This window comes from Cynocephalus volans, chromosome 1 (assembly GCF_027409185.1).
Source record: "Cynocephalus volans isolate mCynVol1 chromosome 1, mCynVol1.pri, whole genome shotgun sequence".
NCBI classification, from domain to species: domain Eukaryota; kingdom Metazoa; phylum Chordata; class Mammalia; order Dermoptera; family Cynocephalidae; genus Cynocephalus; species Cynocephalus volans.
Window position 1 is genome coordinate 17,479,080 of NC_084460.1, and position 5,836 is coordinate 17,484,915.

Here is a 5,836-nt window from a genome sequence, read left to right on the forward strand (position 1 = left end):
TGGGACATCTTCAAGTTCTAAATTGGCATCTAATTTACTTTCGTGTTCTAAATAGGATGGATTTCCCCATTTCTCTCTGAAATTCTGATTCTGTTCCCTGCCCAGCTCTGTTACCAACCTGCCATCTTGAATATATATTAACCAAGGTTAAATTATGCAGGTGGTGTCTGCTGAGGCAAGGCCTCATGGTAAGGTCTATACAAGCTGGATTTTTTGCTTTTTATCAAGTTGTTTTGTCCACCTTTTCTACTTGATAACAATCCCTACCGATGGGGCTGGCATTCTACTGAGGAGCACATAGAACCAAATCAGCAGGAGAGCATTTTTAAGGAGCTGTAGCCTGAGATTTGATTTAAGCCCTTAAATGAGTAATCTTTCAATTTCACGGTCACAGTGTTTGGATCAAGTAGACTTCTTTAGCCATTAGTCTACCATGTCAGAAGGCTTGTTTCTTACAGCTTGCTACAAAAAGTGCGGTCCATGGATTAATAGAAAAATCCATAAATCAAATAATAGGAAACAAAGTTCTGGCTCCAATTCGCCCCTCTTAGCTGGGAGAGCTTGCACAAGTCATGTTGCTTCCTTGAGCTTCACTGCTGTTACCTACAAAAATAAGTTTCCAGCTCAAACTTTTCAGCCAGCTCAGACATCCTTTGACCTGAAATGCCTCCAGACCAGAAGCTGCTCACAGCCAGTGACCCACAAAGCACAAACAGCCCAGGGAATGGTCCCACTTCTGCAGGCAGATCCTTGGTCTCCACATATCATGACAGGAAGGGCCCTCAAGCATCTTAGACCAGCTCCTCATTTTTAGCAAAGGAGGGAACCAAGGTTCTGGGAGGCAAGAGGACTCTCTCAAGGTCACATGGCTGTCCAGGGGCAGAACAGGGACTAGAGCACAAGCTCCTGATTCTCACCCCAATGCTCTGCACAACCCACAAGCTCAAGAAGCCAGACTTGGAGAAGCCACATCAGGCTTAAAAGTTGTCCTTCTGTGCTGGTTACCATGGAGCTCCTACAGGACAAAGTGTCCACACACCTGCAAGGCCCCAAAAAGCAACACATACTCAATCTCCTCCACATTTCTCTGCAGTTCTAGCACATAGTAAGGGCTTTATCAATATTTGGTGAATGAGAGAATGAGTGACTCCTTTGCATTTTCTTTTATTTCAGAGACTCATTTGCAGGTTTTAGACTCCCAGAGTGTGTTGCAAGGGCTTTGGTGCTCTTGTAGCATTTATCTCTATGCCCAACAGCTACTCACTGCACACTTGAGCTGCTCTTTCTGACGGCTTCTTTTCTGGGCACAGGAGCATGATCGGTCTGAGTGTGGGGCATCTCCAAAGTGCTGCAAAGCCAGTATCCCTGCCGTAGGCCTCAATCAATGATAAAGAAGGAGTTGTTGGGTCAGTACTTGAGCCTCTCACCTCGTCGGTGGGACACTCTGAGGCATGTCCTACAGTGTTCCATGGCGCCCACCGCAGGATTGGGCTCTAGCTACACATAGCAGTGACAGGCTTGATAACACCCACCTTATTTCTTCCCTCTCCTCCCTCTTTCACTTTCCTACTCCCCTACCTACTGGTGTTTCCTGGATCTCCTCCCACAAAATCTATTTGTACCAAAATCCTTGCATTAGGATTTGCATCAGGGGAGTCTAAACCAAGGTACAGGGATATCAACTTGGTGGAAAATAGAGCTTTCAAGAGGTCCCTTGAATTTTTTTGTTTTATTACGACAACTGAATTTTTGTCTGATTTTTAGTTTGGGTTTCCCCAAAAGCAGGCCCTGAGAAAAGGACTTGGGTGCAGGTGGTTTATCTGAGAAGTACTCCAGGAAGCAGAAGTGAGAGAGTGGAGCAGTGAGACAGAGAAGGGACAGAAAGCTGATACAAAGTGTGTTCGTGAGTCAGTTGCTGTGAGAAACTGTGGGCACAACCCCACCAGGGACCCCCGAGAGGCTGTGTGGAACACAGCTCAGAATCGTGCCCTGAGGGGCAAGAAGCTGAGTGTTCATTCACTGACGCCCCTCCTGGGGCCGTTAGCTCCTGGGTTTCCTGGCAAGCCCCATGAGGAGGTCATATAAGGCCTGGTGGTCATGGAACACCCCCAGGCAGAGACATCAGGAAGCTCTCTGTGTTCAGGGGAGCTGTCTGCAACGGACTTCCAGGGAACCAACAGTATCTGCCATAGCGTGCAGAGTTTTTATTACATCAAAATGCTACTCTGTTCATCAAATGATTCATCTTGCTATTCCCAAAGAGACTTCTTTGAGACTCCTCAGTTCTGAGCCAAAGCACCCTTGAAAGGTACCACCAAATTCCATCAGTTCCCAGTGCAAAGCTTCCAGATAAACTGAAAAGCTGATGGGGTGAGAAATGGAACCAGTAAAAGAAAAATGAGCCTGAAAACTGCTATCCCAGTCACGAGACAAGCCCAACTGAAAGTGCTCCGTGGCCACGTCAGTCCCATGCCTGCCCTGTCTTCAACACCCTCTCCCGGCCGCTGTGCCTCACCCAGGAGGCCAAGCTGCTGTCAGGCTGGCGGGACCGCACAGGGCCTGTCTTTGATGCCTCCCTCCCTGTTCAGTGTCACCGAGACTGCCTGATTGGGGGCCCAGAGGTCAAGACATTATCAGGAGTAAGGTTTCTTAAGTGCCATGTGTGAGACACCATCTGACACTGTTTATAGATCAATTTAGCCCCTTCTTGACCATGGGACAGAAGTTAAAAGCATTGCTTTTGGACTCAAATGTGTTAACTTCTGAAGTGATGTTTGAATCAGGGTTAAGAAGGCCACAAGGTTTTGATCTGCTGATTAGAGAGAGAGAGAGAGAGAGAGAGAGAAAAGAAAGAAAGAAAGAAAGAAAGAAAGAAAGAAAGAAAGAAAGAAAGAAAGAAAGAAAGAAAGAAAGAAAGAAAGAAAGAAAGAAAGAAAGAAAGAAAGAAAGAGAAAGAGAGATTGAAAGAGATTGAAAGAAAGAAGAAAGGACATTAACTAAAAAAAAATTTTTAGTGCAGAATTCAGACACTTCTGTAGCCATCTCATGTCACCTCCCAAAATGTGGATGATTTATTAAAATGCAACTGCTGGTTCTTGAAGTAGCTCACTGAAAGAAGTAATTCCCGTCTTCCATAGATCAAGACCAGAAAGGGAAGCATCCATTGGATTCAGACTCAGAATAATCATATTTCTGCCAACCATAAGACAAATAAAGCAGAATCCCTTGCTTAAAAGTTGATCACTGGTGTGATAATACTTTTGCACAGTAAAAACACATAAACAGTCCCACACTCATGTTGTTGGAATGAGGTGTGCATTCCCTGAAATGTCTTTGGATTCATAACACAAAAGAGCTAGCAAATAAATTGCTCACACTTCCAGAAACTGTGATAAAATGCCAGTAAGCTATGTGTTCTGCAGTGGGGTTGACAATTTTTAATTGATGTGTTTTTTATCTCCTATGTGGCATAATAGGAAGCAGTAGCAATTAAGATAATTAGATATGAATAGGAAATAGCTCTTCTGGTTAGAACCAAAGACTGGGTGAGCTGGATATTCAAGTGGAAATTGACATGTTTGGCATGTTATGAGCTGGCATGGACACACTTCTGCAATGCACTGGTGATTATTGCATTAGTGATGACCCCGAGGCATGACAAGGCCCCAGGATTTCTTTTGTACCATTCAGAAAAAAGCAAATGATGTTCAATAGGGTATGAAAAGTTTAATAAACTCTTTTGTATTCAAATTCTTTTTAAATTAATAAAGTGAATTAAATATGGATTAACTCTCTATTATGCTAAATATTTCATGAGCCAAAGGCTCACCAGAGAGTTTACTGTGGAAATTACCAGCCCAGTAATAAATAGGCCAGAATCCTTAGAAAATTAGTGAAATGATGTCTGTAAGTAAAATATCCAGTGGGAAAAAGTATGGTGTTAATAAAAACTATGGAGTATTTACAGGTACCTCAAAGTACGTTCTAAAACCATTTTGGACCCTATTCAGAATATTAAGAAGTAATAAACAACTAAATCTTTTATTTTTTTGTTGTTGTTTTTTTTGGTCTGTGAAAAAGCACGCTTTATTGGGAGGCAGAATGCTGCAGAGTGACCACATCATACTCCAAAAGATATACAGGATGTTTAGCTAATAAAAATCAACCAGAACATGGATTCCTCTGGGCAACTTTCCCCACCTCTTGGGGGTTGGGAAAACTCTCAGCCATTTTTCTGAACGCAACTGTGGTTCACTAGAGATACAGCCCCTCAGGGGTGCCTTCTTGTTTTTTATAAAGAACATTTTCCTTAGATTTTTTGAAGTCTTCATTAGTTACTTTCATTCTACGTTCTCTCAAGGCCATCAGACCAGCTTCTGTACAAATTGCCTTGATGTCGGCACCCGAGAGGTCATCTTTAGCCATGATCTAGTCATCCAGGGTCACGTCATCGGCCAATGTCATCCTGCTGGTGTGAATCTGAAAGATGCACTTCATAGTCTTTTCATCGGGCAGGGGGAACTCAATCTTCCTATCAATGCGGCCTGGTCTTATAAGTGCTGGATCCAAAGTTTCTATTCTGTTTGTGGCCATGATAACTTTCACATCTCCCCTTGAATCAAAGCCATCCAACTGGTTTAACAGTTCCAACATTGTTCGCTGAATTTCTCTCTCGCCAACAGAATTTGAGTCATATCTTTTTGTCCCAATAGCATCAATTTCATCAATAAACACAATGGATGGTGCATGTTCTTCAGCAACTCGAAATAATTCCCGTACAAGTTTGGGCCCATCACCTAGGTACTTCTGAATAAGTTCAGAGCCAACAACTCTCAAGAACGTGGCTGAAGTTTGGTTTGCTACTGCTTTGGCTAACAAGGTTTTACCTGTGCCAGGTGGACCATACAGAATGACCCCCTTGGGGGGCTTTATACCCATCTCTTCTTAATATTCAGGATGAGTGAGAGGAAGCTCCACAGATTCCTTAATTTCCTGGATTTGGTTGTCCAACTCCCCAATATCAGCATAGGTCTCCTGGGGGGCCTTTTCCACCTTCATCACTGTGACCAGGGGATCTGTGTCATCCATCAGCACCCCAATCACCGCATGCACTTTGTGGTTGAGCAGGACTGAGCAGCCTGGTTCCAGCAGATCCTTGTCTACAAATGAAAGAATGCTGACATAGTGTTCTGAGCCCACAGATGTAGACACGATAGCATGATTGTCATCAATGATCTCTTCCAAGGTTCCTACTGACATTGGGGTCCCCCTCAGATCATCCACCTTTGATCTTTCCTCCTCTTGCTTTTCTTCTAATGGTTTCATTTGTTCCTGATTTCTAATGAATTCTTCCTCCATGAGAAGATAGTCTTTAATTCTCTCTAACTTCAATAATTTTAACCGGCACTGAGTGTGAGGTGTCACCAGTGGCAGTTTGCTGGCAGCATCTGGTCCCTTTGTTTTCTTCTTCTTTTTCCCCACTCTAGTTGGTACAGGAGGTTCATATTTCTTCTTCTTGTCTTTGTCATCTTTCTTGCCACCTCCAGGACCATGACCACCACTCTGACTTTGACCCATCTTGCCTCAGCCCCTCGAGCTGCCGCGGCCAGAAGTAACTAAATCTTTTAATAACCTCTGGATTAAATATAATATGGACACAGATATTTTACAGGATCAAGTTTGCCAAAAATTCTTTTGTGCAGTCTTCATATCTCTAATAAGTCAAGCTATACAAAACTTGTAATTCATTTTGAGCTCTAGAAATAAAAATTGAAACTTTCATCATTCATGTAATTGTTTCATAAATATTTGTTGGACATCAACAACGGTGTCCTAT

General features: G+C 43.1%; 1 pseudogene; it reads right to left on the reverse strand.

The window, feature by feature from the left end:
• Positions 1 to 4,183: 4,183 nt before the first annotated feature.
• On the reverse strand, positions 4,184 to 5,595 carry LOC134383015 (26S proteasome regulatory subunit 4-like; annotated as a pseudogene).
• Between the last annotated feature and the right edge of the window lie 241 nt (positions 5,596 to 5,836).